Genomic DNA, 13674 nt, shown 5'->3' on the forward strand with positions numbered 1-13674 from the left:
CTTTAACATTGATTCAAGTAGACCCAAAGTTGGCAACATGCAGAGCACTTTTTAGCTGTTTCAGTCGCTTTCAACCAACATTTGATCTTATAAAACAACAAAATAGATTAATGCACCCTATCACCTATAGTATCTATTGAAAAAGGGAAAATACAGTATCTCACAAAAGTGAGTACACCACTCACATTTTTGTAAATATTTTATTATATCTTTTCATGTGACAACACTGAAGAAATGACACTTTGCTACAATGTAAAGTAGTGAGTGTACAGCTTGTATAACAGTGTAAATTTGCTGTGCCATCAAAATAGCTAAACACACAACCATTAATTCTAAAAGTGAGTACACCCCTAAGTGAAAATGTCCAAATTGGGCCCAATTAGCCATTTTCCCTCCCTGGTGTCATGTGACTCCTTAGTGTTACAAGGTCTCAGGAGTGAATGAGGGGCAGGTGTGTTAAATTTGGTTTTATCGCTCTCACTCTCTCATATTGGTCACTTGAAGTTCAACATGGCACCAAATGGCAAAGAACTCTCTGAGGATCTGAAAAAAATGAATGGTTGCTCTACATAAAGATGGCCTAGGCTGTAAGATGATTGCTCAGACCCTGAAACTGAGCTGCAGCACGGTGGCCACGACCATACAGCAGTTAAACAGGACAGGTTCCACTCAGAACAGGTCTCGCCATGGTGCTCAGCATCATATCCAGAGGTTGTCTTTGGGAAATAGACGTATGAGTGCTTCCAGCATTGCTGCAGAGGTTGAAAGGGGGGGGGGGGGGGCGGGGGTGTGTCAGCCTGTCAGTGCTCAGACCATACGCCGCACACTGCATCAAATTGGTCTGCATGGCTGTCATCCCAGAAGGAAGCCTCTTCTAAAGATGATGCACAAGAAAGCCCGCAAATAGTTTGCTGAAGACAAGCAGACTAAGGACATGGATTACTGGAACCATGTCCTGTGGTCTGACAAGACCAAGATAAACTTATTTGGTTCAGATGGTGTCAATCGTGTGTAGCGATAACCAGGTGAGGAGTACAAAGACAAGTGTGTCTTGTCTACAGTCAAGCATCATGGGAGTATCATGGTCTGGGGCTGCATGAGTGTTGCCGGCACTGGGGAGCTACAGTTCATTGAGGGAACCATGGATGCCAACATGTACTGTGACATACTGAAGCAGAGCATGATCCCCTCCCTTCGGAGACTGGGCCACAGGGCAGTATTCCAACATGATAACGACCCCAAACACACCTCCAAGACGACCGCTGCCTTGCTAAAGAAGCTGAGGGTAACGGTGATGGACTGACCAAACATGTCAGACCTAAACCCTATTAAGCATCTGTGGGGTATCCTCAAAGGGAAGGTGGAGGAGCACAAGGTCTCTAACATCCACCAGCTCTGTGATGTCCTCATGGAGGAGTGGAAGAGGACTCCAGTGGCAACCTGTGAAGCTCCGGTGAACTCTATGCCTAAGAGGGTTAAGGCAGTGCTGGAAAATAATGGTGGCCACACAAAATATTGACACTTTGGGCCCAATTTGGACATTATCACTTAGGGGTGTACTCACTTTTGTTGCCAGTGGTTTAGACATTAATGGCTGTGTGTTATGTTATTTTGAGGGGACAGCAAATTGACACTGTTATACAAGCTGTACACTCACTACTTTACATTGTAGCAAAATTTAATTTCTTCAGTGTTGGCACATGAAAAGATATAATAAAATATATACAAAAATGTGAGGGGTTTACTCACTTTTGTGAGATACTGTATTTAAAGCTGAACTCCAGGCAAAACAAATATTATCCTAATTAATGGTGGTAAACTTACTTGAAATGGGAGCCCTCAAGTGCAGCCCCTGACAGAATAATCATCAAATGTAATACTACAGAAATCTGTTAGTGACTGCAGATGTGCAAAAGTGGAGGCTATGGGCATGCTACAAGAGATAATCAGAGACTGCAGACATGCTGCAAGAAATAGTCAGAGTTTTCAGACATGCTACAGTAGATGGCTAAAGACAGCAAACTTGCTACTGAAGATGGTCAAAAATTACAGACATGCTACATGAAATGATTAAAGACTGCAGACATTCTATAGGAAATGGTCAAAGACCACAGACGTGTTAAACAAGATGGTGAAAGACAGCAAACACGTTACAGGAGATGGCCAAAGACCACAAACTTGCTACAGAAGATGGTCAAAAATCAGACATGCTACAGGAGAAGGTGAATGACTGCAGACATTCTATAGGAGAAGGTCAAAGACCACAGATATGTTAAACAAGATGGTGAAAGACAGCAGACACGCTACAGGAGATGGTCAAAGACTGGAGTCATGCTACAGGAGATGGTCAGAGACTGCAGACATGGTACAGAAGATGGTGGGAGACAATGCATTACCAATCTGATGTAGGGGTTTTTGGAGACTGGAGACATGTTTCAGTAGGCAGTCATAGGATAGGCTGAAGGCTACCTTAGACTGTTGGAGATCACTTCTATTACAGACCTTTTACAGTACTTTATTTGTACTCTCTACAGACCCCTTTTAATCTAGTATTATTTTTTTTTTTTTAACATTTACTGACAGGCAGGCTTTTTATGACAGAAGAGACCATGTTGGTCTCTTCTGTTGTAAATGCTTCCTCTTGCCTTTCACCTGTCACGTATGCTGTCAGCGGACATTTACGACACCTGATCTGTGCTGCGGTGATGTGACTCCCATGTGCATGCGCAAGAGTGACGTCATTAAGGCACAGCCATTCAAGCAGCTAAACAGATAGGACTTGAAGGACAATTGGGTGAAGATGGGAGCATTCGGTACCCACAGGATTGGTCACAGCGTTGCCCTGGAGGGCACAGTTTGAAAGGTAAATCTGTCGTAATGTGCTAATATTCGGTGCACAAACCACCTGGGCGCTCATGTAAGAAAAAAAGGAAAAAAACAAGAGTTTAATATGCTTCAACTAGTGGAATCCAATCTAAAGGATATCTTACTTTCAGAGGCTTTAGTGAGCATCTAGGTAAAGAAAACATAGGCTATTGTTTACAGATCACTAAGGACTGCAGCCCCTGAACACCAGGGCTCTAGGGCTACATGTTGGCCAATAAAAATTCAAATGCCAGAGCCATACATATTTTTACCAGAATCTTGTATAACTCTTGAAGGTCTGGGCAGCAAGAAAAAACAACACCTGCACTTTTGACAACTCCTGTATTTTTGTACAGCCTTCTAGGTCCCACCCACAGCTCTGTTCTCTGCACAGGCTACAGTGGGGAAAATAAGTATTTGATCCCACTTACAAAGAAATGAAGGGTCTATAATTTGTATCATAGGTGTATTTTAAATGATAGAGACAGAATATCAACCAAAAATCCAGAAAAAAACACGATACAAATGTAATAAACTGAGCTGCAGTTCAGTGAGTAAAATAAGTATTTGATCCCCTAGCAAAACATGACTTAGTACTTGGTGGAGAAACCCTTGGTGGCAAGCACAGAGGTAAGACGTTTCTTGTAGTTGGTTACCAGGTTTGCACACATCTCAGGAGGGATTTTGGTCCAGTCTTCCTTACAGATCTTCTCTAAATTTTTAGTGTTTCTTGGCTGTCGCTTGGCAGCTCGAAGTTTCAGCTATCTCCATATATTTTCTATAGGATTAAGGTCTGTAGACTGGCTAGGCCACTCCATGACATTAATGTACTTCTTCTTGAGCCACTCCTTTGTTGCCTTGGCGCTATGTTTTAGATTATTGTCATGCTGGAAGACCCATCCACGACCCATCTTCCGTGTTCTGGTTGGGGGAAGATGGTTCTTATCCAAGATTTTACAATACATGGCCCGTCCATTGGCCCCTCAATGCGACAAAGTTGACATTTAGCAGAGAAACAGCCCCAAAGCACAGTGTTTCAACCTCCATGCTTGACTGTAGGGATGGTGTTCTTGGGGTCATAGTCAGAATTTTTCTCCCACCAAACACGGCGAGTCGAGTTATTGCCAAAGAGCTTAATTTTGATCTCATCTCACCACAGAACTTTCTCCCAATCCTTCTCTCAATCATTTAGATGTTCATTGGCGAATGGCAAAATTCAGAAAGGTATGTACATGCACCTTCTTGAGGAGGGGGGCTTTGCGGGTGCTGCAGGATTTCAATCCATGGCTGCGTATTGTGTTACCAATGGTTTGGTGACTGTGGTCCCAACTGCCTTGAGATCATTCACAAGCTTCTCCCGTGTAGTTCTGGGCTGATCCCTCACTTTTCTCATGATCATCCTTACCCCATGAGGCAAAATATTGCATGAAGCTCCAGACCGAGGGCGATTGATGGTTATTTTGTATTCATTCCATTTGCTAATAATTGCTCCAACAGTTGTCTCCTTCTCACCAAGCTTCTTGCTGATGGTCCTGTAGCCCATTCTAGCCTTGTGCAGGTCTACAATCTTGTCCCAAATGGCCTTTGACAGCTCTTTGGTCTTGCCCATGATGGCCCTGGACTTAATCCAGACGGCCCACTTTAATTTTGAGTGTCCCCATCAGCACCCCCTTAAATCAGAGTGGTCCCCATCAGCACTCCCTGACATCAGAGTGTCCCCATCAGCACCCCCTTACATCAGAGTGTCCCCATCAGCACCCCCTTACATCAGAATGTCCCCATCAGCACCCCCTTCACATCAGATTGTCCCCATCAGCACCCCCTTCACATCAGATTGTCCCCATCAGCATCCCCCTTATATCAGATTGTCCCCATCAGCACCCCCTTATAGTAGAGTGTCCCCATCAGCACCCCTTCACATCAGAGTGTCCCCATCAGCACCCCCTTACATCAGAGTGTCCCCATCAGCAACCCTTCACATCAGAGTGTCCCCATCAGCACCCTCTTACTTCAGAGTGTCCCCATCAACACCCCCTTACATCAGAGAGGCCCCATCAGCACCCTCTTACATCAGAGTGTCCCCATCAGTACCCCCTTCACATCAGAGTGTCCCCATCAGCACCCCCATTCACATCAGATTGTCCCTATCAGCATCCCCCTTATATCAGATTGTCCCCATCAGCACCCCCCTTATAGCATTGTGTCCCCATCTGCACCCCCTTCACATCAGAGTGTCCCCATCAGCACCCCCTTCACATTAGAGAGTCCCCATCAGCACCCCTTCACATCAGAGTGGCCCCATCAGCACCCTCTTACTTCAGAGTGCCCCATCAGCACCCCCTTATTTCAGAGTGTCCCCATCAGCACCCCCTTACATCAGGGTGTCCCCCCTCCCCCTCCCATGTGTACTCTCAGTTCTGAAGGCAGCTTCTTGTTCCTCTCTCCAGTCACATGATAAGTGACAAGTGATAAGGGGAGAGAGGAAGAAAAGTCTACCGGTTGTCTATCTCCCCCTCCAGGGAGGGAGTAGAAAGCCTGGAGATCCAGACCGAGGGCGATTGATGGTTATTTTGTATTTCTTCCATTTGCGAATAATCGCTCCCACAGTTGTCTCCTTCTCACCAAGCTTCTTGCTGATGGTCCTGTAGCCCATTCCAGCCTTGTGCAGGTCTACAATCATGTCCCAAACGGCCTTTGACAGCTCTTTGGTCTTGCCCATGATGGTGAGTTTGAATGGAAGAAAGAGTTTTTGTGGACAGGTGTATTTTGTACATATAACGAGTTGTTGTTAGGAGCACCTTCTTAAATTGACAGGACTAATCTGTGTACCACATGAGCCCATACTGTAGCCAGGGCTGGACTGGGACAAAAATTTGGCCCTGGACTTAATCCAGACTGGCCCACTTTAATTTTGAGTGTCCCCATCAGCACTCCCCTTACATTAACGTGTCCCCATCAGCACCCCCTTACTTCAGAGTGTCCCCATTACCACCCCCTTACTTCAGAATGTCCCCATTACCACCCCCTTACTTCAGAGTGTGCCCATCAGCACACCCCTTACATTAGAGTGTCCTAATCAGCACCCCCTTACATCAGAGTGTCCCCCCTCTCCTCCCATTCCCACGTGTACTCTCAGTTCTGAAGGCAGCTTCTCGTTCCTCTCTCCAGTCATGTGATAAGTGACAAGTGATAAGGGGAGAGAGGAAGAAAGGTCTACCGGCTGTCTATCTCCCCCTGCAGGCTGTAGGGAGCAGAAAGCCTAATCCTCTCTCCAGCAAGTGTCGGCAGCTGCTCCTTGGTGACAGGAGGGAAATTACGATCACTCACTGTCAGTGAGGAGCGACTCCAGGACTGCGCCTGACCAACCCACTGAGCCATTGGCCCACTGGGAAACTCCCAGTAGTCCAGGTGGCCAGTACATGCCTGACTGTAGCCAGTCTGTGGGAGACAGAATTATTGTTGGTTGGTAGGGGATCAAATACTTATTTTACTCACTGAACTTCAACTCACTTTATAACATATCATGTATTTTTTCTGGATTTTTGGTTTATATTCTGTCTCTATCATTTCAAATATGCCTATGAAAAAAATTATAGACCCTTCATTTCTTTGTAAGTGGGCAAACTTACAAAATCTGCAGGGGATTAAATAATTATTTTTCGCCACTGTATGTACAACACAGTGGTGACGTCACTACCACTTTTGCAGATCATTTAGTGCACACACAACACATACAAAGTGGTTTTATATCTGGCTATAAATAAATATAATTAAATGAGAAAGTTTGTGTCAGGAGTTCAGCTTTATACCGTGAACAGTATGCTGTCTTGATCTATTCAGTTATTTTTGTGATGAAAACTGGTTGAAAATAGTTGAAATTGCGTGCAGATTGCAATGTGTTTGTAAAGGTGTTGGTCTGATAGGCCAAATCTGCCTGTGGGCAGACAGCTTTTCTTTATGAGTGTGTGCAATAAATAGGGTGTTGCTCCCTTTTGGTCTGTTAAATATACAAGTGTTTTGTTATGCAAAACATACCTGTTGGTCCTGCCAGAAATCTACTGTAGTGCTGTCCTTACATCCATAACACGAGGGAGGCGCTCTGTAGTCCTAACACACGTTTAGATAGTATTGTAAATCTACAATTGTTATGGAAGAAATTGCTATTCTATACCAAATGCGATATTATCCTTGACATGGTCCTTAGATGTGGTGGTTGCATTTGTTTTCTTTTTTTTTTTTTTCAAAGCAGTATTAAACCCAGAAGCAAACATTTATTATATTGCAGCTTACCAATCTTTAGGCTTTTTCTCTTCTATTTTCATCTGGTGATGCTAGTAAGTAGACATATTCAGAACTGAAAAATGTATTTTGTTTCAGAAAGATTCATTATGTTACTAATTTCGATTCGGAATTCGTTTAGTTTAGTTTAGTTTAATTTAATTTAATTTGTTAATTTTCAAACTAATTCCAGATTTTAAGAATGATTCGTATCGGTTGAAAAATGATCGACCAATTTGAATTTGGTGTGAAGAATATCTGGTTGTTAAGCGCGCCAGGAAGCCGACCGCCATGTCTTTAACAACCGAGGACTCGTTAGCCGTTAGCGGGCTTCCCGACTGACAGCTGAAGTGTAAACAAAAGAATGCCGGCAATGAAAAATAAAGAAAATAAACAGCCCCCCCATATCCATATCAGGCCCTGGCCTTTAGCTGTTTAAGAACTGGCAGGCGGTGGAGCTGGCAGATGGCGGGAGCCTTCGATGAGACTGGAAGGTTTTTTTTCTTTCTGCGGGTCGTGCAGTGGGCGGCGTGATTGACGTTGGAGCTACACTGGGGGCATTTTTTTTATTTTTCAATAAAGGAATTGTCAAAAACTTGTGTTGTTTTTATTTACTTTTTACACTTTTTTGGTGAAATAGTAGGCTCGCTTGCCCCTCCCCCCTTTTTTTCTGGCCTGCCGGGCTGCATGTTCGGATAAGGGTCTGGTATCGGCAATTCTTTTTTTTACATTTAGCTGTCAGTGGGAAAATCCTCTGACAGCTGATCAGTCATTGGTAGGGACACGGCGGCCTGCTTCCCAGCCCGCTCCTAACAACCAGCTATTCTTCACACAGAATTTTGAATTGGTCGATGATTTTTCAACCAATCCGAATCGTTCTGAAAAATTTGGAATTTGTTAGCAAACGAATATACGAAACGTAATTAAATAATTTTCTATTAAATTCATTACTATTTGCTTCGGAGATTCGGATACATCCGAGTCTCCGAATAACCCAAAATTTGTCTGAATTTTATATTTGGACCAAAACGAATTGCCCATGTGTACCAGTAAGTCTGTTGTTTTTCAAAAGAACAAGCTCTCTTGCTGTTACAGGAATGAGACAAATGGCAGGGGTGCTTACAATGATCAGCTTTTCTTCTCTTGTTCTGGGACGCCATCATATGACAGCATCCCAGAACGGCCACTCTTGCGCAGCAGCGCCATGTTACTTGGACTTGGTGCGACCCTGATCTCTGTAAAGAGCCGCGTCCGTGGCTCTTTAAGCATGTGATCGGCTGTGTCCAATCACAGCCGGTCACATGTAAACACGGAGATGCCGGTAATCGACGCTCCAGCGTGTGTAGCGAGGAGAGCCGATCAGCGGCATCTCCACGCAGGGGGACATCTACACAATTTAGCACCAACAGTGTCACCAATCAGTGCCCACCATTGCCCACCAGTGCCAGAAATCAGTGCCCACCAGTGGCAGAAATCAAAGCCCACCACTGCCAAGTGCCACCAATCAGTGCCCATTAGCGATGTCAGTCAGTGCTGGCTATCAGTGCCGCCTATCAGTACTGCCCATCAATGCCCATCACTGCTGTCCATCAATCCCCATCAGTGCCTATCAGTAACGCCTATGCGTGCCGCCTATCAGTGCCACCAGCGCCGCCTATCAGTGCCACCTATCAGTGCCACCTATCAGTGCCCATCATTGCGGTATATTAGTGCCTCCTCATCAGTGCCACCCCATCAGTACCCATAAGTGCCGCCTCATCAGTGCCCATAAGTGCCACCCCATCAATGCCCACCAGTTCAGCCTATCAGTGCCCATCAGTGCCGCCTCATCAGCGCACATGAGTGAAGGAGAAAAATTACTTGGTTACAAAATTTACTGACAGAAACAAAGTAAAAAAAATGTTTTTTTTTCAAAATTTTTGGTCTTTTTTTTTTTTTTTGTAAAAAATAAAAAAACCCAGCAGTGATTAAATACCACCAAAAGAAAGCTCTATTTGTGTGAAGAAAATGATAAAAAAAATTTGTTTGGGTACAGTGTAGCATGACCGTGCAATTGTGATTCAAAGTGTGACAGCGCTGAAAGCTGAAAAATGGCCTGGGCAGGAAGGGGTGTAAGTGCCCTGTAGGCAAGTGGTTAAGCAAAGTACATTTTCTGCAAATAAAGAAAAATACCTGTGGATCCTGTCAAAAATCCAGTGTCCTTGTAATTTTCTGTGTACAGAACCGAAATCACAAACAATGTGATCAGTTGTGAACAGATAGCAAAGGAGGAGGTATTCTATAGTCCTAACTCACTTCCTGCCCTTGTCCTACTTGCCATTCTTGGATATAAAATACGTTACTGGCAGGATCACTAGGTAAGAATTTAGAAAGGGAAGCCTGAAAAAATTACCAGAAGGAGAATATATGAAGGCTGCAATTGCTACAGTAACCTCTCCTTGTGAAAATGCTGGTCACCTGGCTGTCCTGACTCAATGACCCACAACAAGCATGCAGCAAGACAGGAGTTCTGACTTCACTCTATCATTTCCAACACTTGCACTTGTTCCTAGTCAATGGCTTAAAGCCCAGCCACTGGATCAGCAGGAAAGCCAGGCAACTAGCATTTTTTGAGGGAAGTCAGTGAAGGCTGCCTCTGTATTTCTCTCAGTACGGGTTTCCTTTAACCGCTTGCCAACCAGCCGCCGTCATTATACTGCGGCAGGCCGGCACGATCCCACGAACCGTCGTAGCTATACGTCCGCTTAAGGGAGGCGCGTGCACGCTGCACAGCGGGGGTGCCGATGCTTGTGGCCGACGGCCACGATCGCGAGCACGAGGGACAGGACACGGAAGTGTGTGTGTAAACACACAAATCCGTGTTCTGCTCTGAGAGGAATGACAGATCCTGTGTTCCTATTAGCTAGGAACCACGATCTGTCACTTCCTCTAGTCAGTCCCCTCCCCCTTCAGTTAGAATCACCTCCCAGGGAACACAATGAACCCCGTGATCACCCCCTAGTGTTAACCCCTTCACTGCCGGTGACATTTTTACAGTAATCAGTGCATTTTTATAGCATTGATCACTATATTAATGCCAGTGGTCCCAAAAATTTGTCAAAATTGTCCGATGTGTCCGCCATAATGTCGCAGTCATGATAAAAATCGCAGATCACCGCCATTACTAGTAAGAAAAAACATTTATAAAAATGCTATAAATCTATCCCCTATATTGTAGATGCTATAACTTTTACGCAAACCAATCAATATACGCTTATAGCGATTTTTTTTTTTACCAAAAATATGTAGAAGAATATATATCGGCCTAAACTGAAAAAAAAAATAGCTTTTTTTAAAAAAAAATGGGGATATTTATTACAGCAAAAAGTACAAAATATTGTGTTTTTTTCAAAATTGACGCTCTTTTTTTTTGTTTTTAACGTAAAAAATAAAAACCGCAGAGGCGATCAAATACCACCAAAAGAAAACTCTATTTGTGGGAAAAAAAGGACGTCAATTTTGTTTGGGTGCAATGTCGCGCGATCGCGCAATTGTCAGTTAAAGCGACGCAGTGCTGAATCGCAAAAAATGGCCCGGTCATTCAGCAGCCAAATCTTCCGGGGCTGAAGTGGTTAAAGCTTCCTTCCTACAGCATGGCCAGCACTACACGACATTTGCCAGTTATTGATGTCTTTCAATCAACAATAGGTAGCTGTCACGGATGTTTATTGGCGATGGTAGAAAATTCATAAGTCAGCACAAACATTATAAAACCTACATCACAGCTCAATACAACAAGCTGCCAGTCTTTAATTACACATTACAGGTGCAAACATAAGCAATTTCAGTCACACCACTCGTGCGCGGCTTACGATCGTACATGTGTAAATCTGACAACTGCCGGAGTATGTTGGCACACAGACAAGATGTGTGCAGCAAACAACGTTTTTTTTTTATTTTTTTTTTTTTTATTCTTAGGAAATTGATGAGTTGCTTTTCAGAAGCATAACTATCCGGCTTACAAAACATTTATCAATGTGACAGGTACACTTTACGGGCCGGTTTACATCACAATTTGTCTTCCTAATGCATTTCTACATGTGCGTTTTTGATACGTTCTGGTGCGTTTTTCCCCTTTTTTTTCATCTCAACTTAGGACATGTGCATTCAAATGTATTTTTGCTGCGTTCTGTGCGTTTTTGCTGCTTTTTGCTGCATTCCATGCAGAAAAAATGCAGCATGTTCTACTTTTGTGGACTGCATTGGAACGCACTGCACTGGTGTGAGCTGGGGTCACTGGAATACATGGAAAACACTGTGCATGCATTTTTGATGCAGTCTAATGGCCTGTACACACGATCCGAATATCGTACAAAAACTGTCGTCAGAGGAAGAATCGGACGATTTTCGGATCGTGTGTACACTACTTTTGAGAGCCGATCGCGACAGTTTATCCGATATTATTCGACCGGACAAGCACGAAAATTTTCCTCGTATGATACCAGATCCTACGATTTTCGTGTAGTCAGTACAGTTGTCATCCAAAAATACAATACAAATACATTACAACACATGACATCACTTACGAATTTTTTTTTCTGTCGTACGAGAATTTTCGTGACTTTATTTACCAATTCAATTTCTACTATTAAGCGAAAAAGGTCGTACGATATTTGGAGCGTGTGTTCGGGCCATTAGGGCCAGTTCACACCACATGCAGTCCAGTGCGTTTTTTACTGCATCATAAATACATGGACAGTAGGTTACATGGATTTCAATAGAAAATTCACATTACTGCAGTGCAAATCCAGTACAGTCAACAAAAGTTGGACATGCTGCATTTTTTCTGCAAGGAACTGCACTGAAACATGGCAAAATGCATCAAAAACACACCGGAACACATAAAAGCAAAAAAGAATAAAAAACACAGGAAACTTTAGAAATAAAAGCGGGGAAAAAACGCTCTGGAATACATTAAAATGCATAAAAAATTAGCAAGCAGAAACGCATCGAACGCATCTGGACTGAGTTTCTGTGGTGTGAACCAGCCCTTAAGGGGAACTAAAATTAAAATGAATATGCAGAACTTAGACCATAAAGCATGCCTAAACCCAAGGACAAACATTTTATATATTTCAGCGTATCAGTCCCTAGATGTGGTGACTGGATTAGCCTTCTTTTTTCATTTTATTTTCCTTTATTTTCTGTTTCAATGTATTTATTGGTTTTATAAATCGCCGTAGGAAATCAAAAGCGAGCATAAACTGTAAATTGCCTATGCAGGGGCTAAAGAATGATCAGGCATTGCAAAATAATCCGCAAGGGTTACGATCATAGCAATCATAGCAATCACGATCATAGCAATCAACGTTAACTCCAAACCATTGGAATGATATCGATAAGTAATGAACCAACCCCAGAGAACAACAACTGTATAAACAAGAATAAAGAGGAGCAAGGAAAGGGAGTAGGAAGGGGAATAAGAGAGGATCATAGGCATGCACACAAGGTGTGCCAGATGTGCCTGGGCACACCCTAATCGCCCTGTGTGGTGCCGATTCCCTCCCGCTTCCTGGTGCCCCCTGTCTCCCCCCTGCAGTGCTGCCAGCTTTCTTTCTCTCCTCTCCCGTCCGCTGCTGCGGGGGATGTTTCAGGATGGAGGAATTAATGAACACAGTGAGGAATCTGTGCCGCTCTTGTGTTCATTCTTAACTGAAGCCTAGTAAACTAAGCATAGTAAATTATATTTACTATGGAGCTGCAGAGAAAGGGACTGGGGAAGCTCTGTCCTCAGTCCCTTTCTCTCTGTTTAAACCCTTGATATTTTTTCACCAAAGCCCCCCCAATGGGGCTCCTAAAAAAAAAAAAAGAAAAGAAAACATATTGTAAAAAATTATTTAAAAACATAATATTGTAAAAAAAAATAATAAAAATAAAGACACCCCCCACTGCTCTATTGACACCAATCTCTGCTCTCCTGACACCGACCACTTCTCTGCTAATATACACGCATGTGTGTTTGTGCTCTGGGGTGGCACACGCAAGCTGACTGGAGTAAGGGCAACCTTAAGAAATTTAGAGTGTAAGTCATTTAAAATGTTCCTTTATTTTCAATCTGGTGATCCTGCCAGTAACACACTTTCTGTTCTAGGATGGCAATGCTCATGCACTCTATTGTATATATGGAGGAGCAGCGTTGTCATCCTAGGACGGTAAGTGTAAGGGGACTACAGAATACTTCTCTTCACCTTCACAACATGGGGGTGTTCTGTTAATAGAGAGCACTAGGAAGCCTGATAGCACTGACTGAGACAGTTTTGTAGCCTTAAAAAAATGAACTGAATGCAGCATATGTATGGTCTGGTAAGCTGCGATATATGACATTTTTATTCTTGGGTTTAGACAGTTCCTCTCTCCCCCCTAATTTCCATTTCAAAGGGAATGCCTCTAGTGATACAGAATAGCAATTCCATAATATTTGTAGGTCCTAAATTAAATAAACATTGTTTCATTCAAATGTATCGCTTCCTGCATATGACCACTGTTTACCCA

The 13674-nt window shown here is 43.4% G+C and overlaps 1 protein-coding gene across 1 annotated transcript in view; it reads left to right on the forward strand.

Annotated features, from left to right (window-relative positions):
* The window catches only part of CDH22 (cadherin 22), a 645289-nt gene that overhangs the window by 551925 nt on the left and 79690 nt on the right, over window positions 1-13674 (forward strand). The gene's annotated exons all lie outside the window — the stretch shown is intronic.

This window comes from Aquarana catesbeiana, linkage group LG12 (genome assembly GCF_042186555.1).
Source record: "Aquarana catesbeiana isolate 2022-GZ linkage group LG12, ASM4218655v1, whole genome shotgun sequence".
In the NCBI taxonomy this organism is placed as follows: Eukaryota; Metazoa; Chordata; class Amphibia; order Anura; family Ranidae; genus Aquarana; species Aquarana catesbeiana.